The 26933-nt window shown below is 49.7% G+C and overlaps 28 non-coding genes across 28 annotated transcripts; 14 read left to right on the top strand and 14 right to left on the bottom strand.

Annotated features, from left to right (window-relative positions):
• Positions 1-323: 323 nt before the first annotated feature.
• Trnal-uaa lies at positions 324-409 on the bottom strand. Its single transcript has one exon. It is a non-coding gene; the product is annotated as a tRNA-Leu (tRNA).
• Positions 410-1097: 688 nt separating this feature from the next.
• On the top strand, positions 1098-1169 carry Trnag-ccc. The gene has a single exon. It is a non-coding gene; the product is annotated as a tRNA-Gly (tRNA).
• A 1135-nt stretch (positions 1170-2304) lies between these two features.
• On the bottom strand, positions 2305-2388 carry Trnal-uaa. Its single transcript has one exon. It is a non-coding gene; the product is annotated as a tRNA-Leu (tRNA).
• A 683-nt stretch (positions 2389-3071) lies between these two features.
• On the top strand, positions 3072-3143 carry Trnag-ccc. Its single transcript has one exon. It is a non-coding gene; the product is annotated as a tRNA-Gly (tRNA).
• A 1126-nt stretch (positions 3144-4269) lies between these two features.
• Positions 4270-4353, bottom strand: Trnal-uaa. Its single transcript has one exon. It is a non-coding gene; the product is annotated as a tRNA-Leu (tRNA).
• Positions 4354-5036: 683 nt separating this feature from the next.
• Positions 5037-5108, top strand: Trnag-ccc. Its single transcript has one exon. It is a non-coding gene; the product is annotated as a tRNA-Gly (tRNA).
• Positions 5109-6234: 1126 nt separating this feature from the next.
• On the bottom strand, positions 6235-6318 carry Trnal-uaa. The gene has a single exon. It is a non-coding gene; the product is annotated as a tRNA-Leu (tRNA).
• A 683-nt stretch (positions 6319-7001) lies between these two features.
• Positions 7002-7073, top strand: Trnag-ccc. Its single transcript has one exon. It is a non-coding gene; the product is annotated as a tRNA-Gly (tRNA).
• A 1126-nt stretch (positions 7074-8199) lies between these two features.
• Trnal-uaa lies at positions 8200-8283 on the bottom strand. The gene has a single exon. It is a non-coding gene; the product is annotated as a tRNA-Leu (tRNA).
• Positions 8284-8966: 683 nt separating this feature from the next.
• On the top strand, positions 8967-9038 carry Trnag-ccc. Its single transcript has one exon. It is a non-coding gene; the product is annotated as a tRNA-Gly (tRNA).
• A 1126-nt stretch (positions 9039-10164) lies between these two features.
• Positions 10165-10248, bottom strand: Trnal-uaa. Its single transcript has one exon. It is a non-coding gene; the product is annotated as a tRNA-Leu (tRNA).
• A 683-nt stretch (positions 10249-10931) lies between these two features.
• On the top strand, positions 10932-11003 carry Trnag-ccc. The gene has a single exon. It is a non-coding gene; the product is annotated as a tRNA-Gly (tRNA).
• A 1126-nt stretch (positions 11004-12129) lies between these two features.
• On the bottom strand, positions 12130-12213 carry Trnal-uaa. Its single transcript has one exon. It is a non-coding gene; the product is annotated as a tRNA-Leu (tRNA).
• Positions 12214-12896: 683 nt separating this feature from the next.
• Positions 12897-12968, top strand: Trnag-ccc. Its single transcript has one exon. It is a non-coding gene; the product is annotated as a tRNA-Gly (tRNA).
• Positions 12969-14094: 1126 nt separating this feature from the next.
• Trnal-uaa lies at positions 14095-14178 on the bottom strand. The gene has a single exon. It is a non-coding gene; the product is annotated as a tRNA-Leu (tRNA).
• Positions 14179-14861: 683 nt separating this feature from the next.
• Trnag-ccc lies at positions 14862-14933 on the top strand. Its single transcript has one exon. It is a non-coding gene; the product is annotated as a tRNA-Gly (tRNA).
• A 1126-nt stretch (positions 14934-16059) lies between these two features.
• Positions 16060-16143, bottom strand: Trnal-uaa. The gene has a single exon. It is a non-coding gene; the product is annotated as a tRNA-Leu (tRNA).
• Positions 16144-16826: 683 nt separating this feature from the next.
• Positions 16827-16898, top strand: Trnag-ccc. Its single transcript has one exon. It is a non-coding gene; the product is annotated as a tRNA-Gly (tRNA).
• Positions 16899-18024: 1126 nt separating this feature from the next.
• Trnal-uaa lies at positions 18025-18108 on the bottom strand. Its single transcript has one exon. It is a non-coding gene; the product is annotated as a tRNA-Leu (tRNA).
• A 683-nt stretch (positions 18109-18791) lies between these two features.
• On the top strand, positions 18792-18863 carry Trnag-ccc. The gene has a single exon. It is a non-coding gene; the product is annotated as a tRNA-Gly (tRNA).
• Positions 18864-19989: 1126 nt separating this feature from the next.
• On the bottom strand, positions 19990-20073 carry Trnal-uaa. The gene has a single exon. It is a non-coding gene; the product is annotated as a tRNA-Leu (tRNA).
• A 683-nt stretch (positions 20074-20756) lies between these two features.
• Trnag-ccc lies at positions 20757-20828 on the top strand. The gene has a single exon. It is a non-coding gene; the product is annotated as a tRNA-Gly (tRNA).
• A 1114-nt stretch (positions 20829-21942) lies between these two features.
• On the bottom strand, positions 21943-22026 carry Trnal-uaa. The gene has a single exon. It is a non-coding gene; the product is annotated as a tRNA-Leu (tRNA).
• A 683-nt stretch (positions 22027-22709) lies between these two features.
• Trnag-ccc lies at positions 22710-22781 on the top strand. The gene has a single exon. It is a non-coding gene; the product is annotated as a tRNA-Gly (tRNA).
• Positions 22782-23907: 1126 nt separating this feature from the next.
• Positions 23908-23991, bottom strand: Trnal-uaa. Its single transcript has one exon. It is a non-coding gene; the product is annotated as a tRNA-Leu (tRNA).
• Positions 23992-24674: 683 nt separating this feature from the next.
• Positions 24675-24746, top strand: Trnag-ccc. The gene has a single exon. It is a non-coding gene; the product is annotated as a tRNA-Gly (tRNA).
• Positions 24747-25872: 1126 nt separating this feature from the next.
• On the bottom strand, positions 25873-25956 carry Trnal-uaa. Its single transcript has one exon. It is a non-coding gene; the product is annotated as a tRNA-Leu (tRNA).
• Positions 25957-26639: 683 nt separating this feature from the next.
• Positions 26640-26711, top strand: Trnag-ccc. The gene has a single exon. It is a non-coding gene; the product is annotated as a tRNA-Gly (tRNA).
• The last annotated feature ends 222 nt before the right edge of the window (positions 26712-26933 follow it).

Consider the following 26933-nt stretch of genomic DNA (forward strand, 5'->3'; position numbering starts at 1 on the left):
AACTGCTTTCGTTCACGTTTGCTCGCCTCATGCTTGGACCCCAAAAACCACAACACAAAGATATCGTAAATGCCGTGAGAATAACCAAGGACTCAGCAAACAAAAGTATGTTCGGCTACCGGGAATCGAATCCGGGCCTCGTGGCTGAAAGCCATATCTCCTAACAGCTTTCCATTCTTTCTGACCGCCAGACAATCAGACTTGCAAGGCAAGCACCATAGTCCACTGCCGTTTCTAGTAGTATCTGTGCAACCTGTTCCCACGTAATTTACTTGTTTTGCCGCATGTACGAAATTGGTAGTTTTGGAATATTTAAAATGCATTGTCAGATGTGGGGTTCGAACCCACCGCTCCCCTTAGGGAACCAGAGCTTAAATCTGGCGGCCTTAGACCGCTCGGCCAATCTGACGCGTGGGGCGCAAAATCTCTTCCACCGTCGTTTCTAGGTATATCTCCAGAGCCTGACTGCGAAATTAGCGTGTTTTTTTCTTGTGTGAAGGAAATACGTTGGTTTTAGAGTGTTTAAAACGAGTTTGTCAGATGTGAGGTTGCACCCCACACTCACTTTCGGGAACCAGAGCTTAATATGGTGCCTTACACCATTGTTTTCCGTCGCCATCTGTCTTGAGTGGAACGAGCAGAACTGTAGTTATCATTATTCACATTGACGCAGAGGAAAACAAAAAAAGGACAGGAAAGGCCGTTCCCTAGCAACGGCTACGCTGTGCATTTCGCCCTCAGGGAAGCTAATGATATGCTCCAGGCGATGATCAAACTAACCAACTTAATATTGTGATACTTTGGCGCTTTCCTACTTCTGGATTGGCACACATATGCTGAATCGTCTCTGGATCATCAGTAAGTACGTCACATTAGATATTTGTTTTATCGCCCCTGCTGTAAATTAAAGGGCAGTTTTTTCAACGGCTGTCAGTTCTGCTTCTAGTTACGCTACATCGCCCTAGCAGCACCTACACACTGTGTTCAGATGTTCCCGCCCCCGCCCTGGCGTTGAGCGCCTACAGCACCATCGCCTTCGGCCTCTGATGGCAGGAGGGTAGCCGACACATCAGGGCGTGGGTGGGACGCAGCACAACGCGGTGGTGGTGTAACGGTCAGCATGGTTGCTTCCCAAGCAGTTGATCCGGGTTCGATTCCCGGCCACCGCACAAAAGGTACTTTTTTTCTTCTGGGGGAGTTCCACGTAACGAAACGCGATCTTCGAAACTGTGAACTGTCGCGTTACGAATAGTTTTCCTTCGCCCCCTCGTCTCAGTCCGTGCTGCCAGGGCGCTAGTCTGCGGGTTTCGTTTCTCAGCATCGTGTGTCTCCATGTGTCGACTTGTCTCGACTTTGCTCGGCTGACGCGAAAGCTGACGCTTGGAAATGGGCATATATGTAGAGGGCAGGCGCTAGAAACGACTGGGAGAGACCAAAAAACGACAAACCACACGACAGAACCTTTCATTTATTGCGGCCACAGATTCGCCCCCTTAGTGTACCGACAGGCAAGAGTGGCGTCAGCGTGCGGGACCGCATCATTATTGCTAAGCAACAACGAAACCGAAGGAAAAATGCAAAATGAAAGAAGCCAAGAGCACGTCGAGTTCCCAGCCGAGCACGCATCCATGTACTAACCGCGGCCAACGATTCCTAACGCCGGTGAACAGACGAGAACCGCTGCAACTTACGCGCGGTGTGGCCGTAGGCGACAGTATCGCGCAACGTGTAGACGCCTTACTTACTTGTGAAGATCGCTTGTTATTTTACCTGGCAGTGTCTCGCTGGAGGATGCATTGTCTTTTAGGGGCGAAAAATGAAATGGCACTTGGTGCGGGCCGAATACGTGGCTTTTGTGCTCTCAGCACGACGCTCTAACTTACTCAGCTATAGAGCTACGCAATGTGGTACGTCTGGCAGTCCAATACCCGAATCCACCTTATATATACTGCCTTTGACACTCATTTACACACACATATCTGCTTTCGTTCACGTTTGCTCGCCTCATGCTTGGACCCCAAAAACCCACACAACACAAAGATATCGTAAATGCCGTGAGAATAACCAAGACTCAGCATAACAAAAGTATGTTCGGCTACCGGAATCGAATCCGGGCCTCGTGGCTGAAAGCCATATCTCCTAACAGCTTTCCCATTCTTTCTGACCGCCAGACAATCCAGACTTGCAAGGCAAGCACCATAGTCACTTGCCGTTTCTAGTAGTATCTGTGCAACCTGTTCCCACGTAATTTACTTGTTTTGCCGCATGTACGAAATTGGTAGTTTTGGAATATTTAAAATGCATTGTCAGATGTGGGGTTCGAACCCACGCTCCCCTTAGGGAACCAGAGCTTAAATCTGGCGCCTTAGACCGCTCGGCCAATCTGACGCGTGGGCGCAAAATCTCTTCCACCGTCGTTTCTAGGTATATCTCCAGAGCCTGACTGCGAAATTAGCGTGTTTTTTCTTGTGTGAAGGAAATACGTTGGTTTTAGAGTGTTTAAAACGAGTTGTCAGATGTGAGGTTGCACCCCACACTCACTTTCGGGAACCAGAGCTTAAATATGGTGCCTTACACCATTGTTTTCCGTCGCCATCTGTCTTGAGTGGAACGAGCAGAACTGTAGTTATCATTATTCACATTGACGCAGAGAAAACAAAAAAGGACAGGAAAGGCCGTTCCCTAGCAACGGCTACGCTGTGCATTTCGCCCTCAGGGGAAGCTAATGATATGCTCCAGGCGATGATCAAACTAACCAACTTAATATTGTGATACTTTGGCGCTTTCTACTTCTGGATTGGCACACATATGCTGAATCGTCTCTGGATCATCAGTAAGTACGTCACATTAGATATTTGTTTTATCGCCCTGCTGTAAATTAAAGGGCAGTTTTTTCAACGGCTGTCAGTTCTGCTTCTAGTTACGCTACATCGCCCTAGCAGCACCTACACACTGTGTTCAGATGTTCCCGCCCCCGCCCTGGCGTTGAGCGCCTACAGCACCATCGCCTTCGGCCTCTGATGGCAGGAGGGTAGCCGACACATCAGGGCGTGGGTGGGACGCAGCACAACGCGGTGGTGGTGTAACGGTCAGCATGGTTGCTTCCCAAGCAGTTGATCCGGGTTCGATTCCCGGCCACCGCACAAAAGGTACTTTTTTCTTCTGGGGGAGTTCCACGTAACGAAACGCGATCTTCGAAACTGTGAACTGTCGCGTTACGAATAGTTTTCCTTCGCCCCTCGTCTCAGTCCGTGCTGCCAGGGCGCTAGTCTGCGGGTTTCGTTTCTCAGCATCGTGTGTCTCCATGTGTCGACTTGTCTCGACTTTGCTCGGCTGACGCGAAAGCTGACGCTTGGAAATGGGCATATATGTAGAGGGCAGGCGCTAGAAACGACTGGGAGAGACCAAAAAACGACAAACACACGACAGAACCTTTCATTTTATTGCGGCCACAGATTCGCCCCTTAGTGTACCGACAGGCAAGAGTGGCGTCAGCGTGCGGGACCGCATCATTATTGCTAAGCAACAACGAAACCGAAGGAAAAATGCAAAATGAAAGAAGCCAAGAGCACGTCGAGTTCCCAGCCGAGCACGCATCCATGTACTAACCGCGGCCAACGATTCCTAACGCCGGTGAACAGACGAGAACCGCTGCACTACGCGCGGTGTGGCCGTAGGCGACAGTATCGCGCAACGTGTAGACGCCTTACTTCTTGTGAAGATCGCTTGTTATTTACCTGGCAGTGTCTCGCTGGAGGAAGCATTGTCTTTTAGGGGCGAAAAATGAAATGGCACTTGGTGCGGCCGAATACGTGGCTTTTGTGCTCTCAGCACGACGCTCTAACTTACTCAGCTATAGAGCTACGCAATGTGGTACGTCTGCAGTCCAATACCCGATCCACCGTCAAATCCACCTTTATTACTGCCTTGACACTCATTTACACACATATCTGCTTTCGTTCACGTTTGCTCGCCTCATGCTTGGACCCCAAAAACCACAACACAAAGATATCGTAAATGCCGTGAGAATAACCAAGACTCAGCAAACAAAAGTATGTTCGGCTACCGGGAATCGAATCCGGGCCTCGTGGCTGAAAGCCATATCTCCTAACAGCTTTCCATTCTTTCTGACCGCCAGACAATCAGACTTGCAAGGCAAGCACCATAGTCACTGCCGTTTCTAGTAGTATCTGTGCAACCTGTTCCCACGTAATTTACTTGTTTTGCCGCATGTACGAAATTGGTAGTTTTTGAATATTTAAAATGCATTGTCAGATGTGGGGTTCGAACCCACGCTCCCCTTAGGGAACCAGAGCTTAAATCTGGCGCCTTAGACCGCTCGGCCAATCTGACGCGTGGGCGCAAAATCTCTTCCACCGTCGTTTCTAGGTATATCTCCAGAGCCTGACTGCGAAATTAGCGTGTTTTTTCTTGTGTGAAGGAAATACGTTGGTTTTAGAGTGTTTAAAACGAGTTGTCAGATGTGAGGTTGCACCCCACACTCACTTTCGGGAACCAGAGCTTAAATATGGTGCCTTACACCATTGTTTTCCGTCGCCATCTGTCTTGAGTGGAACGAGCAGAACTGTAGTTATCATTATTCACATTGACGCAGAGAAAACAAAAAAGGACAGGAAAGGCCGTTCCCTAGCAACGGCTACGCTGTGCATTTCGCCCTCAGGGGAAGCTAATGATATGCTCCAGGCGATGATCAAACTAACCAACTTAATATTGTGATACTTTGGCGCTTTCTACTTCTGGATTGGCACACATATGCTGAATCGTCTCTGGATCATCAGTAAGTACGTCACATTAGATATTTGTTTTATCGCCCTGCTGTAAATTAAAGGGCAGTTTTTTCAACGGCTGTCAGTTCTGCTTCTAGTTACGCTACATCGCCCTAGCAGCACCTACACACTGTGTTCAGATGTTCCCGCCCCCGCCCTGGCGTTGAGCGCCTACAGCACCATCGCCTTCGGCCTCTGATGGCAGGAGGGTAGCCGACACATCAGGGCGTGGGTGGGACGCAGCACAACGCGGTGGTGGTGTAACGGTCAGCATGGTTGCTTCCCAAGCAGTTGATCCGGGTTCGATTCCCGGCCACCGCACAAAAGGTACTTTTTTCTTCTGGGGGAGTTCCACGTAACGAAACGCGATCTTCGAAACTGTGAACTGTCGCGTTACGAATAGTTTTCCTTCGCCCCTCGTCTCAGTCCGTGCTGCCAGGGCGCTAGTCTGCGGGTTTCGTTTCTCAGCATCGTGTGTCTCCATGTGTCGACTTGTCTCGACTTTGCTCGGCTGACGCGAAAGCTGACGCTTGGAAATGGGCATATATGTAGAGGGCAGGCGCTAGAAACGACTGGGAGAGACCAAAAAACGACAAACACACGACAGAACCTTTCATTTTATTGCGGCCACAGATTCGCCCCTTAGTGTACCGACAGGCAAGAGTGGCGTCAGCGTGCGGGACCGCATCATTATTGCTAAGCAACAACGAAACCGAAGGAAAAATGCAAAATGAAAGAAGCCAAGAGCACGTCGAGTTCCCAGCCGAGCACGCATCCATGTACTAACCGCGGCCAACGATTCCTAACGCCGGTGAACAGACGAGAACCGCTGCACTACGCGCGGTGTGGCCGTAGGCGACAGTATCGCGCAACGTGTAGACGCCTTACTTCTTGTGAAGATCGCTTGTTATTTACCTGGCAGTGTCTCGCTGGAGGAAGCATTGTCTTTTAGGGGCGAAAAATGAAATGGCACTTGGTGCGGCCGAATACGTGGCTTTTGTGCTCTCAGCACGACGCTCTAACTTACTCAGCTATAGAGCTACGCAATGTGGTACGTCTGCAGTCCAATACCCGATCCACCGTCAAATCCACCTTTATTACTGCCTTGACACTCATTTACACACATATCTGCTTTCGTTCACGTTTGCTCGCCTCATGCTTGGACCCCAAAAACCACAACACAAAGATATCGTAAATGCCGTGAGAATAACCAAGACTCAGCAAACAAAAGTATGTTCGGCTACCGGGAATCGAATCCGGGCCTCGTGGCTGAAAGCCATATCTCCTAACAGCTTTCCATTCTTTCTGACCGCCAGACAATCAGACTTGCAAGGCAAGCACCATAGTCACTGCCGTTTCTAGTAGTATCTGTGCAACCTGTTCCCACGTAATTTACTTGTTTTGCCGCATGTACGAAATTGGTAGTTTTTGAATATTTAAAATGCATTGTCAGATGTGGGGTTCGAACCCACGCTCCCCTTAGGGAACCAGAGCTTAAATCTGGCGCCTTAGACCGCTCGGCCAATCTGACGCGTGGGCGCAAAATCTCTTCCACCGTCGTTTCTAGGTATATCTCCAGAGCCTGACTGCGAAATTAGCGTGTTTTTTCTTGTGTGAAGGAAATACGTTGGTTTTAGAGTGTTTAAAACGAGTTGTCAGATGTGAGGTTGCACCCCACACTCACTTTCGGGAACCAGAGCTTAAATATGGTGCCTTACACCATTGTTTTCCGTCGCCATCTGTCTTGAGTGGAACGAGCAGAACTGTAGTTATCATTATTCACATTGACGCAGAGAAAACAAAAAAGGACAGGAAAGGCCGTTCCCTAGCAACGGCTACGCTGTGCATTTCGCCCTCAGGGGAAGCTAATGATATGCTCCAGGCGATGATCAAACTAACCAACTTAATATTGTGATACTTTGGCGCTTTCTACTTCTGGATTGGCACACATATGCTGAATCGTCTCTGGATCATCAGTAAGTACGTCACATTAGATATTTGTTTTATCGCCCTGCTGTAAATTAAAGGGCAGTTTTTTCAACGGCTGTCAGTTCTGCTTCTAGTTACGCTACATCGCCCTAGCAGCACCTACACACTGTGTTCAGATGTTCCCGCCCCCGCCCTGGCGTTGAGCGCCTACAGCACCATCGCCTTCGGCCTCTGATGGCAGGAGGGTAGCCGACACATCAGGGCGTGGGTGGGACGCAGCACAACGCGGTGGTGGTGTAACGGTCAGCATGGTTGCTTCCCAAGCAGTTGATCCGGGTTCGATTCCCGGCCACCGCACAAAAGGTACTTTTTTCTTCTGGGGGAGTTCCACGTAACGAAACGCGATCTTCGAAACTGTGAACTGTCGCGTTACGAATAGTTTTCCTTCGCCCCTCGTCTCAGTCCGTGCTGCCAGGGCGCTAGTCTGCGGGTTTCGTTTCTCAGCATCGTGTGTCTCCATGTGTCGACTTGTCTCGACTTTGCTCGGCTGACGCGAAAGCTGACGCTTGGAAATGGGCATATATGTAGAGGGCAGGCGCTAGAAACGACTGGGAGAGACCAAAAAACGACAAACACACGACAGAACCTTTCATTTTATTGCGGCCACAGATTCGCCCCTTAGTGTACCGACAGGCAAGAGTGGCGTCAGCGTGCGGGACCGCATCATTATTGCTAAGCAACAACGAAACCGAAGGAAAAATGCAAAATGAAAGAAGCCAAGAGCACGTCGAGTTCCCAGCCGAGCACGCATCCATGTACTAACCGCGGCCAACGATTCCTAACGCCGGTGAACAGACGAGAACCGCTGCACTACGCGCGGTGTGGCCGTAGGCGACAGTATCGCGCAACGTGTAGACGCCTTACTTCTTGTGAAGATCGCTTGTTATTTACCTGGCAGTGTCTCGCTGGAGGAAGCATTGTCTTTTAGGGGCGAAAAATGAAATGGCACTTGGTGCGGCCGAATACGTGGCTTTTGTGCTCTCAGCACGACGCTCTAACTTACTCAGCTATAGAGCTACGCAATGTGGTACGTCTGCAGTCCAATACCCGATCCACCGTCAAATCCACCTTTATTACTGCCTTGACACTCATTTACACACATATCTGCTTTCGTTCACGTTTGCTCGCCTCATGCTTGGACCCCAAAAACCACAACACAAAGATATCGTAAATGCCGTGAGAATAACCAAGACTCAGCAAACAAAAGTATGTTCGGCTACCGGGAATCGAATCCGGGCCTCGTGGCTGAAAGCCATATCTCCTAACAGCTTTCCATTCTTTCTGACCGCCAGACAATCAGACTTGCAAGGCAAGCACCATAGTCACTGCCGTTTCTAGTAGTATCTGTGCAACCTGTTCCCACGTAATTTACTTGTTTTGCCGCATGTACGAAATTGGTAGTTTTTGAATATTTAAAATGCATTGTCAGATGTGGGGTTCGAACCCACGCTCCCCTTAGGGAACCAGAGCTTAAATCTGGCGCCTTAGACCGCTCGGCCAATCTGACGCGTGGGCGCAAAATCTCTTCCACCGTCGTTTCTAGGTATATCTCCAGAGCCTGACTGCGAAATTAGCGTGTTTTTTCTTGTGTGAAGGAAATACGTTGGTTTTAGAGTGTTTAAAACGAGTTGTCAGATGTGAGGTTGCACCCCACACTCACTTTCGGGAACCAGAGCTTAAATATGGTGCCTTACACCATTGTTTTCCGTCGCCATCTGTCTTGAGTGGAACGAGCAGAACTGTAGTTATCATTATTCACATTGACGCAGAGAAAACAAAAAAGGACAGGAAAGGCCGTTCCCTAGCAACGGCTACGCTGTGCATTTCGCCCTCAGGGGAAGCTAATGATATGCTCCAGGCGATGATCAAACTAACCAACTTAATATTGTGATACTTTGGCGCTTTCTACTTCTGGATTGGCACACATATGCTGAATCGTCTCTGGATCATCAGTAAGTACGTCACATTAGATATTTGTTTTATCGCCCTGCTGTAAATTAAAGGGCAGTTTTTTCAACGGCTGTCAGTTCTGCTTCTAGTTACGCTACATCGCCCTAGCAGCACCTACACACTGTGTTCAGATGTTCCCGCCCCCGCCCTGGCGTTGAGCGCCTACAGCACCATCGCCTTCGGCCTCTGATGGCAGGAGGGTAGCCGACACATCAGGGCGTGGGTGGGACGCAGCACAACGCGGTGGTGGTGTAACGGTCAGCATGGTTGCTTCCCAAGCAGTTGATCCGGGTTCGATTCCCGGCCACCGCACAAAAGGTACTTTTTTCTTCTGGGGGAGTTCCACGTAACGAAACGCGATCTTCGAAACTGTGAACTGTCGCGTTACGAATAGTTTTCCTTCGCCCCTCGTCTCAGTCCGTGCTGCCAGGGCGCTAGTCTGCGGGTTTCGTTTCTCAGCATCGTGTGTCTCCATGTGTCGACTTGTCTCGACTTTGCTCGGCTGACGCGAAAGCTGACGCTTGGAAATGGGCATATATGTAGAGGGCAGGCGCTAGAAACGACTGGGAGAGACCAAAAAACGACAAACACACGACAGAACCTTTCATTTTATTGCGGCCACAGATTCGCCCCTTAGTGTACCGACAGGCAAGAGTGGCGTCAGCGTGCGGGACCGCATCATTATTGCTAAGCAACAACGAAACCGAAGGAAAAATGCAAAATGAAAGAAGCCAAGAGCACGTCGAGTTCCCAGCCGAGCACGCATCCATGTACTAACCGCGGCCAACGATTCCTAACGCCGGTGAACAGACGAGAACCGCTGCACTACGCGCGGTGTGGCCGTAGGCGACAGTATCGCGCAACGTGTAGACGCCTTACTTCTTGTGAAGATCGCTTGTTATTTACCTGGCAGTGTCTCGCTGGAGGAAGCATTGTCTTTTAGGGGCGAAAAATGAAATGGCACTTGGTGCGGCCGAATACGTGGCTTTTGTGCTCTCAGCACGACGCTCTAACTTACTCAGCTATAGAGCTACGCAATGTGGTACGTCTGCAGTCCAATACCCGATCCACCGTCAAATCCACCTTTATTACTGCCTTGACACTCATTTACACACATATCTGCTTTCGTTCACGTTTGCTCGCCTCATGCTTGGACCCCAAAAACCACAACACAAAGATATCGTAAATGCCGTGAGAATAACCAAGACTCAGCAAACAAAAGTATGTTCGGCTACCGGGAATCGAATCCGGGCCTCGTGGCTGAAAGCCATATCTCCTAACAGCTTTCCATTCTTTCTGACCGCCAGACAATCAGACTTGCAAGGCAAGCACCATAGTCACTGCCGTTTCTAGTAGTATCTGTGCAACCTGTTCCCACGTAATTTACTTGTTTTGCCGCATGTACGAAATTGGTAGTTTTTGAATATTTAAAATGCATTGTCAGATGTGGGGTTCGAACCCACGCTCCCCTTAGGGAACCAGAGCTTAAATCTGGCGCCTTAGACCGCTCGGCCAATCTGACGCGTGGGCGCAAAATCTCTTCCACCGTCGTTTCTAGGTATATCTCCAGAGCCTGACTGCGAAATTAGCGTGTTTTTTCTTGTGTGAAGGAAATACGTTGGTTTTAGAGTGTTTAAAACGAGTTGTCAGATGTGAGGTTGCACCCCACACTCACTTTCGGGAACCAGAGCTTAAATATGGTGCCTTACACCATTGTTTTCCGTCGCCATCTGTCTTGAGTGGAACGAGCAGAACTGTAGTTATCATTATTCACATTGACGCAGAGAAAACAAAAAAGGACAGGAAAGGCCGTTCCCTAGCAACGGCTACGCTGTGCATTTCGCCCTCAGGGGAAGCTAATGATATGCTCCAGGCGATGATCAAACTAACCAACTTAATATTGTGATACTTTGGCGCTTTCTACTTCTGGATTGGCACACATATGCTGAATCGTCTCTGGATCATCAGTAAGTACGTCACATTAGATATTTGTTTTATCGCCCTGCTGTAAATTAAAGGGCAGTTTTTTCAACGGCTGTCAGTTCTGCTTCTAGTTACGCTACATCGCCCTAGCAGCACCTACACACTGTGTTCAGATGTTCCCGCCCCCGCCCTGGCGTTGAGCGCCTACAGCACCATCGCCTTCGGCCTCTGATGGCAGGAGGGTAGCCGACACATCAGGGCGTGGGTGGGACGCAGCACAACGCGGTGGTGGTGTAACGGTCAGCATGGTTGCTTCCCAAGCAGTTGATCCGGGTTCGATTCCCGGCCACCGCACAAAAGGTACTTTTTTCTTCTGGGGGAGTTCCACGTAACGAAACGCGATCTTCGAAACTGTGAACTGTCGCGTTACGAATAGTTTTCCTTCGCCCCTCGTCTCAGTCCGTGCTGCCAGGGCGCTAGTCTGCGGGTTTCGTTTCTCAGCATCGTGTGTCTCCATGTGTCGACTTGTCTCGACTTTGCTCGGCTGACGCGAAAGCTGACGCTTGGAAATGGGCATATATGTAGAGGGCAGGCGCTAGAAACGACTGGGAGAGACCAAAAAACGACAAACACACGACAGAACCTTTCATTTTATTGCGGCCACAGATTCGCCCCTTAGTGTACCGACAGGCAAGAGTGGCGTCAGCGTGCGGGACCGCATCATTATTGCTAAGCAACAACGAAACCGAAGGAAAAATGCAAAATGAAAGAAGCCAAGAGCACGTCGAGTTCCCAGCCGAGCACGCATCCATGTACTAACCGCGGCCAACGATTCCTAACGCCGGTGAACAGACGAGAACCGCTGCACTACGCGCGGTGTGGCCGTAGGCGACAGTATCGCGCAACGTGTAGACGCCTTACTTCTTGTGAAGATCGCTTGTTATTTACCTGGCAGTGTCTCGCTGGAGGAAGCATTGTCTTTTAGGGGCGAAAAATGAAATGGCACTTGGTGCGGCCGAATACGTGGCTTTTGTGCTCTCAGCACGACGCTCTAACTTACTCAGCTATAGAGCTACGCAATGTGGTACGTCTGCAGTCCAATACCCGATCCACCGTCAAATCCACCTTTATTACTGCCTTGACACTCATTTACACACATATCTGCTTTCGTTCACGTTTGCTCGCCTCATGCTTGGACCCCAAAAACCACAACACAAAGATATCGTAAATGCCGTGAGAATAACCAAGACTCAGCAAACAAAAGTATGTTCGGCTACCGGGAATCGAATCCGGGCCTCGTGGCTGAAAGCCATATCTCCTAACAGCTTTCCATTCTTTCTGACCGCCAGACAATCAGACTTGCAAGGCAAGCACCATAGTCACTGCCGTTTCTAGTAGTATCTGTGCAACCTGTTCCCACGTAATTTACTTGTTTTGCCGCATGTACGAAATTGGTAGTTTTGGAATATTTAAAATGCATTGTCAGATGTGGGGTTCGAACCCACGCTCCCCTTAGGGAACCAGAGCTTAAATCTGGCGCCTTAGACCGCTCGGCCAATCTGACGCGTGGGCGCAAAATCTCTTCCACCGTCGTTTCTATGTATATCTCCAGAGCCTGACTGCGAAATTAGCGTGTTTTTTCTTGTGTGAAGGAAATACGTTGGTTTTAGAGTGTTTAAAACGAGTTGTCAGATGTGAGGTTGCACCCCACACTCACTTTCGGGAACCAGAGCTTAAATATGGTGCCTTACACCATTGTTTTCCGTCGCCATCTGTCTTGAGTGGAACGAGCAGAACTGTAGTTATCATTATTCACATTGACGCAGAGAAAACAAAAAAGGACAGGAAAGGCCGTTCCCTAGCAACGGCTACGCTGTGCATTTCGCCCTCAGGGGAAGCTAATGATATGCTCCAGGCGATGATCAAACTAACCAACTTAATATTGTGATACTTTGGCGCTTTCTACTTCTGGATTGGCACACATATGCTGAATCGTCTCTGGATCATCAGTAAGTACGTCACATTAGATATTTGTTTTATCGCCCTGCTGTAAATTAAAGGGCAGTTTTTTCAACGGCTGTCAGTTCTGCTTCTAGTTACGCTACATCGCCCTAGCAGCACCTACACACTGTGTTCAGATGTTCCCGCCCCCGCCCTGGCGTTGAGCGCCTACAGCACCATCGCCTTCGGCCTCTGATGGCAGGAGGGTAGCCGACACATCAGGGCGTGGGTGGGACGCAGCACAACGCGGTGGTGGTGTAACGGTCAGCATGGTTGCTTCCCAAGCAGTTGATCCGGGTTCGATTCCCGGCCACCGCACAAAAGGTACTTTTTTCTTCTGGGGGAGTTCCACGTAACGAAACGCGATCTTCGAAACTGTGAACTGTCGCGTTACGAATAGTTTTCCTTCGCCCCTCGTCTCAGTCCGTGCTGCCAGGGCGCTAGTCTGCGGGTTTCGTTTCTCAGCATCGTGTGTCTCCATGTGTCGACTTGTCTCGACTTTGCTCGGCTGACGCGAAAGCTGACGCTTGGAAATGGGCATATATGTAGAGGGCAGGCGCTAGAAACGACTGGGAGAGACCAAAAAACGACAAACACACGACAGAACCTTTCATTTTATTGCGGCCACAGATTCGCCCCTTAGTGTACCGACAGGCAAGAGTGGCGTCAGCGTGCGGGACCGCATCATTATTGCTAAGCAACAACGAAACCGAAGGAAAAATGCAAAATGAAAGAAGCCAAGAGCACGTCGAGTTCCCAGCCGAGCACGCATCCATGTACTAACCGCGGCCAACGATTCCTAACGCCGGTGAACAGACGAGAACCGCTGCACTACGCGCGGTGTGGCCGTAGGCGACAGTATCGCGCAACGTGTAGACGCCTTACTTCTTGTGAAGATCGCTTGTTATTTACCTGGCAGTGTCTCGCTGGAGGAAGCATTGTCTTTTAGGGGCGAAAAATGAAATGGCACTTGGTGCGGCCGAATACGTGGCTTTTGTGCTCTCAGCACGACGCTCTAACTTACTCAGCTATAGAGCTACGCAATGTGGTACGTCTGCAGTCCAATACCCGATCCACCGTCAAATCCACCTTTATTACTGCCTTGACACTCATTTACACACATATCTGCTTTCGTTCACGTTTGCTCGCCTCATGCTTGGACCCCAAAAACCACAACACAAAGATATCGTAAATGCCGTGAGAATAACCAAGACTCAGCAAACAAAAGTATGTTCGGCTACCGGGAATCGAATCCGGGCCTCGTGGCTGAAAGCCATATCTCCTAACAGCTTTCCATTCTTTCTGACCGCCAGACAATCAGACTTGCAAGGCAAGCACCATAGTCACTGCCGTTTCTAGTAGTATCTGTGCAACCTGTTCCCACGTAATTTACTTGTTTTGCCGCATGTACGAAATTGGTAGTTTTGGAATATTTAAAATGCATTGTCAGATGTGGGGTTCGAACCCACGCTCCCCTTAGGGAACCAGAGCTTAAATCTGGCGCCTTAGACCGCTCGGCCAATCTGACGCGTGGGCGCAAAATCTCTTCCACCGTCGTTTCTAGGTATATCTCCAGAGCCTGACTGCGAAATTAGCGTGTTTTTTCTTGTGTGAAGGAAATACGTTGGTTTTAGAGTGTTTAAAACGAGTTGTCAGATGTGAGGTTGCACCCCACACTCACTTTCGGGAACCAGAGCTTAAATATGGTGCCTTACACCATTGTTTTCCGTCGCCATCTGTCTTGAGTGGAACGAGCAGAACTGTAGTTATCATTATTCACATTGACGCAGAGAAAACAAAAAAGGACAGGAAAGGCCGTTCCCTAGCAACGGCTACGCTGTGCATTTCGCCCTCAGGGGAAGCTAATGATATGCTCCAGGCGATGATCAAACTAACCAACTTAATATTGTGATACTTTGGCGCTTTCTACTTCTGGATTGGCACACATATGCTGAATCGTCTCTGGATCATCAGTAAGTACGTCACATTAGATATTTGTTTTATCGCCCTGCTGTAAATTAAAGGGCAGTTTTTTCAACGGCTGTCAGTTCTGCTTCTAGTTACGCTACATCGCCCTAGCAGCACCTACACACTGTGTTCAGATGTTCCCGCCCCCGCCCTGGCGTTGAGCGCCTACAGCACCATCGCCTTCGGCCTCTGATGGCAGGAGGGTAGCCGACACATCAGGGCGTGGGTGGGACGCAGCACAACGCGGTGGTGGTGTAACGGTCAGCATGGTTGCTTCCCAAGCAGTTGATCCGGGTTCGATTCCCGGCCACCGCACAAAAGGTACTTTTTTCTTCTGGGGGAGTTCCACGTAACGAAACGCGATCTTCGAAACTGTGAACTGTCGCGTTACGAATAGTTTTCCTTCGCCCCTCGTCTCAGTCCGTGCTGCCAGGGCGCTAGTCTGCGGGTTTCGTTTCTCAGCATCGTGTGTCTCCATGTGTCGACTTGTCTCGACTTTGCTCGGCTGACGCGAAAGCTGACGCTTGGAAATGGGCATATATGTAGAGGGCAGGCGCTAGAAACGACTGGGAGAGACCAAAAAACGACAAACACACGACAGAACCTTTCATTTTATTGCGGCCACAGATTCGCCCCTTAGTGTACCGACAGGCAAGAGTGGCGTCAGCGTGCGGGACCGCATCATTATTGCTAAGCAACAACGAAACCGAAGGAAAAATGCAAAATGAAAGAAGCCAAGAGCACGTCGAGTTCCCAGCCGAGCACGCATCCATGTACTAACCGCGGCCAACGATTCCTAACGCCGGTGAACAGACGAGAACCGCTGCACTACGCGCGGTGTGGCCGTAGGCGACAGTATCGCGCAACGTGTAGACGCCTTACTTCTTGTGAAGATCGCTTGTTATTTACCTGGCAGTGTCTCGCTGGAGGAAGCATTGTCTTTTAGGGGCGAAAAATGAAATGGCACTTGGTGCGGCCGAATACGTGGCTTTTGTGCTCTCAGCACGACGCTCTAACTTACTCAGCTATAGAGCTACGCAATGTGGTACGTCTGCAGTCCAATACCCGATCCACCGTCAAATCCACCTTTATTACTGCCTTGACACTCATTTACACACATATCTGCTTTCGTTCACGTTTGCTCGCCTCATGCTTGGACCCCAAAAACCACAACACAAAGATATCGTAAATGCCGTGAGAATAACCAAGACTCAGCAAACAAAAGTATGTTCGGCTACCGGGAATCGAATCCGGGCCTCGTGGCTGAAAGCCATATCTCCTAACAGCTTTCCATTCTTTCTGACCGCCAGACAATCAGACTTGCAAGGCAAGCACCATAGTCACTGCCGTTTCTAGTAGTATCTGTGCAACCTGTTCCCACGTAATTTACTTGTTTTGCCGCATGTACGAAATTGGTAGTTTTGGAATATTTAAAATGCATTGTCAGATGTGGGGTTCGAACCCACGCTCCCCTTAGGGAACCAGAGCTTAAATCTGGCGCCTTAGACCGCTCGGCCAATCTGACGCGTGGGCGCAAAATCTCTTCCACCGTCGTTTCTAGGTATATCTCCAGAGCCTGACTGCGAAATTAGCGTGTTTTTTCTTGTGTGAAGGAAATACGTTGGTTTTAGAGTGTTTAAAACGAGTTGTCAGATGTGAGGTTGCACCCCACACTCACTTTCGGGAACCAGAGCTTAAATATGGTGCCTTACACCATTGTTTTCCGTCGCCATCTGTCTTGAGTGGAACGAGCAGAACTGTAGTTATCATTATTCACATTGACGCAGAGAAAACAAAAAACGACAGGAAAGGCCGTTCCCTAGCAACGGCTACGCTGTGCATTTCGCCCTCAGGGGAAGCTAATGATATGCTCCAGGCGATGATCAAACTAACCAACTTAATATTGTGATACTTTGGCGCTTTCTACTTCTGGATTGGCACACATATGCTGAATCGTCTCTGGATCATCAGTAAGTACGTCACATTAGATATTTGTTTTATCGCCCTGCTGTAAATTAAAGGGCAGTTTTTTCAACGGCTGTCAGTTCTGCTTCTAGTTACGCTACATCGCCCTAGCAGCACCTACACACTGTGTTCAGATGTTCCCGCCCCCGCCCTGGCGTTGAGCGCCTACAGCACCATCGCCTTCGGCCTCTGATGGCAGGAGGGTAGCCGACACATCAGGGCGTGGGTGGGACGCAGCACAACGCGGTGGTGGTGTAACGGTCAGCATGGTTGCTTCCCAAGCAGTTGATCCGGGTTCGATTCCCGGCCACCGCACAAAAGGTACTTTTTTCTTCTGGGGGAGTTCCACGTAACGAAACGCGATCTTCGAAACTGTGAACTGTCGCGTTACGAATAGTTTTCCTTCGCCCCTCGTCTCAGTCCGTGCTGCCAGGGCGCTAGTCTGCGGGTTTCGTTTCTCAGCATCGTGTGTCTCCATGTGTCGACTTGTCTCGACTTTGCTCGGCTGACGCGAAAGCTGACGCTTGGAAATGGGCATATATGTAGAGGGCAGGCGCTAGAAACGACTGGGAGAGACCAAAAAACGACAAACACACGACAGAACCTTTCATTTTATTGCGGCCACAGATTCGCCCCTTAGTGTACCGACAGGCAAGAGTGGCGTCAGCGTGCGGGACCGCATCATTATTGCTAAGCAACAACGAAACCGAAGGAAAAATGCAAAATGAAAGAAGCCAAGAGCACGTCGAGTTCCCAGCCGAGCACGCATCCATGTACTAACCGCGGCCAACGATTCCTAACGCCGGTGAACAGACGAGAACCGCTGCACTACGCGCGGTGTGGCCGTAGGCGACAGTATCGCGCAACGTGTAGACGCCTTACTTCTTGTGAAGATCGCTTGTTATTTACCTGGCAGTGTCTCGCTGGAGGAAGCATTGTCTTTTAGGGGCGAAAAATGAAATGGCACTTGGTGCGGCCGAATACGTGGCTTTTGTGCTCTCAGCACGACGCTCTAACTTACTCAGCTATAGAGCTACGCAATGTGGTACGTCTGCAGTCCAATACCCGATCCACCGTCAAATCCACCTTTATTACTGCCTTGACACTCATTTACACACATATCTGCTTTCGTTCACGTTTGCTCGCCTCATGCTTGGACCCCAAAAACCACAACACAAAGATATCGTAAATGCCGTGAGAATAACCAAGACTCAGCAAACAAAAGTATGTTCGGCTACCGGGAATCGAATCCGGGCCTCGTGGCTGAAAGCCATATCTCCTAACAGCTTTCCATTCTTTCTGACCGCCAGACAATCAGACTTGCAAGGCAAGCACCATAGTCACTGCCGTTTCTAGTAGTATCTGTGCAACCTGTTCCCACGTAATTTACTTGTTTTGCCGCATGTACGAAATTGGTAGTTTTGGAATATTTAAAATGCATTGTCAGATGTGGGGTTCGAACCCACGCTCCCCTTAGGGAACCAGAGCTTAAATCTGGCGCCTTAGACCGCTCGGCCAATCTGACGCGTGGGCGCAAAATCTCTTCCACCGTCGTTTCTAGGTATATCTCCAGAGCCTGACTGCGAAATTAGCGTGTTTTTTCTTGTGTGAAGGAAATACGTTGGTTTTAGAGTGTTTAAAACGAGTTGTCAGATGTGAGGTTGCACCCCACACTCACTTTCGGGAACCAGAGCTTAAATATGGTGCCTTACACCATTGTTTTCCGTCGCCATCTGTCTTGAGTGGAACGAGCAGAACTGTAGTTATCATTATTCACATTGACGCAGAGAAAACAAAAAAGGACAGGAAAGGCCGTTCCCTAGCAACGGCTACGCTGTGCATTTCGCCCTCAGGGGAAGCTAATGATATGCTCCAGGCGATGATCAAACTAACCAACTTAATATTGTGATACTTTGGCGCTTTCTACTTCTGGATTGGCACACATATGCTGAATCGTCTCTGGATCATCAGTAAGTACGTCACATTAGATATTTGTTTTATCGCCCTGCTGTAAATTAAAGGGCAGTTTTTTCAACGGCTGTCAGTTCTGCTTCTAGTTACGCTACATCGCCCTAGCAGCACCTACACACTGTGTTCAGATGTTCCCGCCCCCGCCCTGGCGTTGAGCGCCTACAGCACCATCGCCTTCGGCCTCTGATGGCAGGAGGGTAGCCGACACATCAGGGCGTGGGTGGGACGCAGCACAACGCGGTGGTGGTGTAACGGTCAGCATGGTTGCTTCCCAAGCAGTTGATCCGGGTTCGATTCCCGGCCACCGCACAAAAGGTACTTTTTTCTTCTGGGGGAGTTCCACGTAACGAAACGCGATCTTCGAAACTGTGAACTGTCGCGTTACGAATAGTTTTCCTTCGCCCCTCGTCTCAGTCCGTGCTGCCAGGGCGCTAGTCTGCGGGTTTCGTTTCTCAGCATCGTGTGTCTCCATGTGTCGACTTGTCTCGACTTTGCTCGGCTGACGCGAAAGCTGACGCTTGGAAATGGGCATATATGTAGAGGGCAGGCGCTAGAAACGACTGGGAGAGACCAAAAAACGACAAACACACGACAGAACCTTTCATTTTATTGCGGCCACAGATTCGCCCCTTAGTGTACCGACAGGCAAGAGTGGCGTCAGCGTGCGGGACCGCATCATTATTGCTAAGCAACAACGAAACCGAAGGAAAAATGCAAAATGAAAGAAGCCAAGAGCACGTCGAGTTCCCAGCCGAGCACGCATCCATGTACTAACCGCGGCCAACGATTCCTAACGCCGGTGAACAGACGAGAACCGCTGCACTACGCGCGGTGTGGCCGTAGGCGACAGTATCGCGCAACGTGTAGACGCCTTACTTCTTGTGAAGATCGCTTGTTATTTACCTGGCAGTGTCTCGCTGGAGGAAGCATTGTCTTTTAGGGGCGAAAAATGAAATGGCACTTGGTGCGGCCGAATACGTGGCTTTTGTGCTCTCAGCACGACGCTCTAACTTACTCAGCTATAGAGCTACGCAATGTGGTACGTCTGCAGTCCAATACCCGATCCACCGTCAAATCCACCTTTATTACTGCCTTGACACTCATTTACACACATATCTGCTTTCGTTCACGTTTGCTCGCCTCATGCTTGGACCCCAAAAACCACAACACAAAGATATCGTAAATGCCGTGAGAATAACCAAGACTCAGCAAACAAAAGTATGTTCGGCTACCGGGAATCGAATCCGGGCCTCGTGGCTGAAAGCCATATCTCCTAACAGCTTTCCATTCTTTCTGACCGCCAGACAATCAGACTTGCAAGGCAAGCACCATAGTCACTGCCGTTTCTAGTAGTATCTGTGCAACCTGTTCCCACGTAATTTACTTGTTTTGCCGCATGTACGAAATTGGTAGTTTTGGAATGTTTAAAATGCATTGTCAGATGTGGGGTTCGAACCCACGCTCCCCTTAGGGAACCAGAGCTTAAATCTGGCGCCTTAGACCGCTCGGCCAATCTGACGCGTGGGCGCAAAATCTCTTCCACCGTCGTTTCTAGGTATATCTCCAGAGCCTGACTGCGAAATTAGCGTGTTTTTTCTTGTGTGAAGGAAATACGTTGGTTTTAGAGTGTTTAAAACGAGTTGTCAGATGTGAGGTTGCACCCCACACTCACTTTCGGGAACCAGAGCTTAAATATGGTGCCTTACACCATTGTTTTCCGTCGCCATCTGTCTTGAGTGGAACGAGCAGAACTGTAGTTATCATTATTCACATTGACGCAGAGAAAACAAAAAAGGACAGGAAAGGCCGTTCCCTAGCAACGGCTACGCTGTGCATTTCGCCCTCAGGGGAAGCTAATGATATGCTCCAGGCGATGATCAAACTAACCAACTTAATATTGTGATACTTTGGCGCTTTCTACTTCTGGATTGGCACACATATGCTGAATCGTCTCTGGATCATCAGTAAGTACGTCACATTAGATATTTGTTTTATCGCCCTGCTGTAAATTAAAGGGCAGTTTTTTCAACGGCTGTCAGTTCTGCTTCTAGTTACGCTACATCGCCCTAGCAGCACCTACACACTGTGTTCAGATGTTCCCGCCCCCGCCCTGGCGTTGAGCGCCTACAGCACCATCGCCTTCGGCCTCTGATGGCAGGAGGGTAGCCGACACATCAGGGCGTGGGTGGGACGCAGCACAACGCGGTGGTGGTGTAACGGTCAGCATGGTTGCTTCCCAAGCAGTTGATCCGGGTTCGATTCCCGGCCACCGCACAAAAGGTACTTTTTTCTTCTGGGGGAGTTCCACGTAACGAAACGCGATCTTCGAAACTGTGAACTGTCGCGTTACGAATAGTTTTCCTTCGCCCCTCGTCTCAGTCCGTGCTGCCAGGGCGCTAGTCTGCGGGTTTCGTTTCTCAGCATCGTGTGTCTCCATGTGTCGACTTGTCTCGACTTTGCTCGGCTGACGCTTGGAAATGGGCATATATGTAGAGGGCAGGCGCTAGAAACGACTGGGAGAGACCAAAAAACGACAAACACACGACAGAACCTTTCATTTTATTGCGGCCACAGATTCGCCCCTTAGTGTACCGACAGGCAAGAGTGGCGTCAGCGTGCGGGACCGCATCATTATTGCTAAGCAACAACGAAACCGAAGGAAAAATGCAAAATGAAAGAAGCCAAGAGCACGTCGAGTTCCCAGCCGAGCACGCATCCATGTACTAACCGCGGCCAACGATTCCTAACGCCGGTGAACAGACGAGAACCGCTGCACTACGCGCGGTGTGGCCGTAGGCGACAGTATCGCGCAACGTGTAGACGCCTTACTTCTTGTGAAGATCGCTTGTTATTTACCTGGCAGTGTCTCGCTGGAGGAAGCATTGTCTTTTAGGGGCGAAAAATGAAATGGCACTTGGTGCGGCCGAATACGTGGCTTTTGTGCTCTCAGCACGACGCTCTAACTTACTCAGCTATAGAGCTACGCAATGTGGTACGTCTGCAGTCCAATACCCGATCCACCGTCAAATCCACCTTTATTACTGCCTTGACACTCATTTACACACATATCTGCTTTCGTTCACGTTTGCTCGCCTCATGCTTGGACCCCAAAAACCACAACACAAAGATATCGTAAATGCCGTGAGAATAACCAAGACTCAGCAAACAAAAGTATGTTCGGCTACCGGGAATCGAATCCGGGCCTCGTGGCTGAAAGCCATATCTCCTAACAGCTTTCCATTCTTTCTGACCGCCAGACAATCAGACTTGCAAGGCAAGCACCATAGTCACTGCCGTTTCTAGTAGTATCTGTGCAACCTGTTCCCACGTAATTTACTTGTTTTGCCGCATGTACGAAATTGGTAGTTTTGGAATATTTAAAATGCATTGTCAGATGTGGGGTTCGAACCCACGCTCCCCTTAGGGAACCAGAGCTTAAATCTGGCGCCTTAGACCGCTCGGCCAATCTGACGCGTGGGCGCAAAATCTCTTCCACCGTCGTTTCTAGGTATATCTCCAGAGCCTGACTGCGAAATTAGCGTGTTTTTTCTTGTGTGAAGGAAATACGTTGGTTTTAGAGTGTTTAAAACGAGTTGTCAGATGTGAGGTTGCACCCCACACTCACTTTCGGGAACCAGAGCTTAAATATGGTGCCTTACACCATTGTTTTCCGTCGCCATCTGTCTTGAGTGGAACGAGCAGAACTGTAGTTATCATTATTCACATTGACGCAGAGAAAACAAAAAAGGACAGGAAAGGCCGTTCCCTAGCAACGGCTACGCTGTGCATTTCGCCCTCAGGGGAAGCTAATGATATGCTCCAGGCGATGATCAAACTAACCAACTTAATATTGTGATACTTTGGCGCTTTCTACTTCTGGATTGGCACACATATGCTGAATCGTCTCTGGATCATCAGTAAGTACGTCACATTAGATATTTGTTTTATCGCCCTGCTGTAAATTAAAGGGCAGTTTTTTCAACGGCTGTCAGTTCTGCTTCTAGTTACGCTACATCGCCCTAGCAGCACCTACACACTGTGTTCAGATGTTCCCGCCCCCGCCCTGGCGTTGAGCGCCTACAGCACCATCGCCTTCGGCCTCTGATGGCAGGAGGGTAGCCGACACATCAGGGCGTGGGTGGGACGCAGCACAACGCGGTGGTGGTGTAACGGTCAGCATGGTTGCTTCCCAAGCAGTTGATCCGGGTTCGATTCCCGGCCACCGCACAAAAGGTACTTTTTTCTTCTGGGGGAGTTCCACGTAACGAAACGCGATCTTCGAAACTGTGAACTGTCGCGTTACGAATAGTTTTCCTTCGCCCCTCGTCTCAGTCCGTGCTGCCAGGGCGCTAGTCTGCGGGTTTCGTTTCTCAGCATCGTGTGTCTCCATGTGTCGACTTGTCTCGACTTTGCTCGGCTGACGCGAAAGCTGACGCTTGGAAATGGGCATATATGTAGAGGGCAGGCGCTAGAAACGACTGGGAGAGACCAAAAAACGACAAACACACGACAGAACCTTTCATTTTATTGCGGCCACAGATTCGCCCCTTAGTGTACCGACAGGCAAGAGTGGCGTCAGCGTGCGGGACCGCATCATTATTGCTAAGCAACAACGAAACCGAAGGAAAAATGCAAAATGAAAGAAGCCAAGAGCACGTCGAGTTCCCAGCCGAGCACGCATCCATGTACTAACCGCGGCCAACGATTCCTAACGCCGGTGAACAGACGAGAACCGCTGCACTACGCGCGGTGTGGCCGTAGGCGACAGTATCGCGCAACGTGTAGACGCCTTACTTCTTGTGAAGATCGCTTGTTATTTACCTGGCAGTGTCTCGCTGGAGGAAGCATTGTCTTTTAGGGGCGAAAAATGAAATGGCACTTGGTGCGGCCGAATACGTGGCTTTTGTGCTCTCAGCACGACGCTCTAACTTACTCAGCTATAGAGCTACGCAATGTGGTACGTCTGCAGTCCAATACCCGATCCACCGTCAAATCCACCTTTATTACTGCCTTGACACTCATTTACACACATATCTGCTTTCGTTCACGTTTGCTCGCCTCATGCTTGGACCCCAAAAACCACAACACAAAGATATCGTAAATGCCGTGAGAATAACCAAGACTCAGCAAACAAAAGTATGTTCGGCTACCGGGAATCGAATCCGGGCCTCGTGGCTGAAAGCCATATCTCCTAACAGCTTTCCATTCTTTCTGACCGCCAGACAATCAGACTTGCAAGGCAAGCACCATAGTCACTGCCGTTTCTAGTAGTATCTGTGCAACCTGTTCCCACGTAATTTACTTGTTTTGCCGCATGTACGAAATTGGTAGTTTTGGAATATTTAAAATGCATTGTCAGATGTGGGGTTCGAACCCACGCTCCCCTTAGGGAACCAGAGCTTAAATCTGGCGCCTTAGACCGCTCGGCCAATCTGACGCGTGGGCGCAAAATCTCTTCCACCGTCGTTTCTAGGTATATCTCCAGAGCCTGACTGCGAAATTAGCGTGTTTTTTCTTGTGTGAAGGAAATACGTTGGTTTTAGAGTGTTTAAAACGAGTTGTCAGATGTGAGGTTGCACCCCACACTCACTTTCGGGAACCAGAGCTTAAATATGGTGCCTTACACCATTGTTTTCCGTCGCCATCTGTCTTGAGTGGAACGAGCAGAACTGTAGTTATCATTATTCACATTGACGCAGAGAAAACAAAAAACGACAGGAAAGGCCGTTCCCTAGCAACGGCTACGCTGTGCATTTCGCCCTCAGGGGAAGCTAATGATATGCTCCAGGCGATGATCAAACTAACCAACTTAATATTGTGATACTTTGGCGCTTTCTACTTCTGGATTGGCACACATATGCTGAATCGTCTCTGGATCATCAGTAAGTACGTCACATTAGATATTTGTTTTATCGCCCTGCTGTAAATTAAAGGGCAGTTTTTTCAACGGCTGTCAGTTCTGCTTCTAGTTACGCTACATCGCCCTAGCAGCACCTACACACTGTGTTCAGATGTTCCCGCCCCCGCCCTGGCGTTGAGCGCCTACAGCACCATCGCCTTCGGCCTCTGATGGCAGGAGGGTAGCCGACACATCAGGGCGTGGGTGGGACGCAGCACAACGCGGTGGTGGTGTAACGGTCAGCATGGTTGCTTCCCAAGCAGTTGATCCGGGTTCGATTCCCGGCCACCGCACAAAAGGTACTTTTTTCTTCTGGGGGAGTTCCACGTAACGAAACGCGATCTTCGAAACTGTGAACTGTCGCGTTACGAATAGTTTTCCTTCGCCCCTCGTCTCAGTCCGTGCTGCCAGGGCGCTAGTCTGCGGGTTTCGTTTCTCAGCATCGTGTGTCTCCATGTGTCGACTTGTCTCGACTTTGCTCGGCTGACGCGAAAGCTGACGCTTGGAAATGGGCATATATGTAGAGGGCAGGCGCTAGAAACGACTGGGAGAGACCAAAAAACGACAAACACACGACAGAACCTTTCATTTTATTGCGGCCACAGATTCGCCCCTTAGTGTACCGACAGGCAAGAGTGGCGTCAGCGTGCGGGACCGCATCATTATTGCTAAGCAACAACGAAACCGAAGGAAAAATGCAAAATGAAAGAAGCCAAGAGCACGTCGAGTTCCCAGCCGAGCACGCATCCATGTACTAACCGCGGCCAACGATTCCTAACGCCGGTGAACAGACGAGAACCGCTGCACTACGCGCGGTGTGGCCGTAGGCGACAGTATCGCGCAACGTGTAGACGCCTTACTTCTTGTGAAGATCGCTTGTTATTTACCTGGCAGTGTCTCGCTGGAGGAAGCATTGTCTTTTAGGGGCGAAAAATGAAATGGCACTTGGTGCGGCCGAATACGTGGCTTTTGTGCTCTCAGCACGACGCTCTAACTTACTCAGCTATAGAGCTACGCAATGTGGTACGTCTGCAGTCCAATACCCGATCCACCGTCAAATCCACCTTTATTACTGCCTTGACACTCATTTACACACATATCTGCTTTCGTTCACGTTTGCTCGCCTCATGCTTGGACCCCAAAAACCACAACACAAAGATATCGTAAATGCCGTGAGAATAACCAAGACTCAGCAAACAAAAGTATGTTCGGCTACCGGGAATCGAATCCGGGCCTCGTGGCTGAAAGCCATATCTCCTAACAGCTTTCCATTCTTTCTGACCGCCAGACAATCAGACTTGCAAGGCAAGCACCATAGTCACTGCCGTTTCTAGTAGTATCTGTGCAACCTGTTCCCACGTAATTTACTTGTTTTGCCGCATGTACGAAATTGGTAGTTTTGGAATATTTAAAATGCATTGTCAGATGTGGGGTTCGAACCCACGCTCCCCTTAGGGAACCAGAGCTTAAATCTGGCGCCTTAGACCGCTCGGCCAATCTGACGCGTGGGCGCAAAATCTCTTCCACCGTCGTTTCTAGGTATATCTCCAGAGCCTGACTGCGAAATTAGCGTGTTTTTTCTTGTGTGAAGGAAATACGTTGGTTTTAGAGTGTTTAAAACGAGTTGTCAGATGTGAGGTTGCACCCCACACTCACTTTCGGGAACCAGAGCTTAAATATGGTGCCTTACACCATTGTTTTCCGTCGCCATCTGTCTTGAGTGGAACGAGCAGAACTGTAGTTATCATTATTCACATTGACGCAGAGAAAACAAAAAACGACAGGAAAGGCCGTTCCCTAGCAACGGCTACGCTGTGCATTTCGCCCTCAGGGGAAGCTAATGATATGCTCCAGGCGATGATCAAACTAACCAACTTAATATTGTGATACTTTGGCGCTTTCTACTTCTGGATTGGCACACATATGCTGAATCGTCTCTGGATCATCAGTAAGTACGTCACATTAGATATTTGTTTTATCGCCCTGCTGTAAATTAAAGGGCAGTTTTTTCAACGGCTGTCAGTTCTGCTTCTAGTTACGCTACATCGCCCTAGCAGCACCTACACACTGTGTTCAGATGTTCCCGCCCCCGCCCTGGCGTTGAGCGCCTACAGCACCATCGCCTTCGGCCTCTGATGGCAGGAGGGTAGCCGACACATCAGGGCGTGGGTGGGACGCAGCACAACGCGGTGGTGGTGTAACGGTCAGCATGGTTGCTTCCCAAGCAGTTGATCCGGGTTCGATTCCCGGCCACCGCACAAAAGGTACTTTTTTCTTCTGGGGGAGTTCCACGTAACGAAACGCGATCTTCGAAACTGTGAACTGTCGCGTTACGAATAGTTTTCCTTCGCCCCTCGTCTCAGTCCGTGCTGCCAGGGCGCTAGTCTGCGGGTTTCGTTTCTCAGCATCGTGTGTCTCCATGTGTCGACTTGTCTCGACTTTGCTCGGCTGACGCTTGGAAATGGGCATATATGTAGAGG

This window comes from Schistocerca americana, unplaced genomic scaffold, assembly GCF_021461395.2.
Source record: "Schistocerca americana isolate TAMUIC-IGC-003095 unplaced genomic scaffold, iqSchAmer2.1 HiC_scaffold_182, whole genome shotgun sequence".
NCBI classification, from domain to species: Eukaryota; Metazoa; Arthropoda; class Insecta; order Orthoptera; family Acrididae; genus Schistocerca; species Schistocerca americana.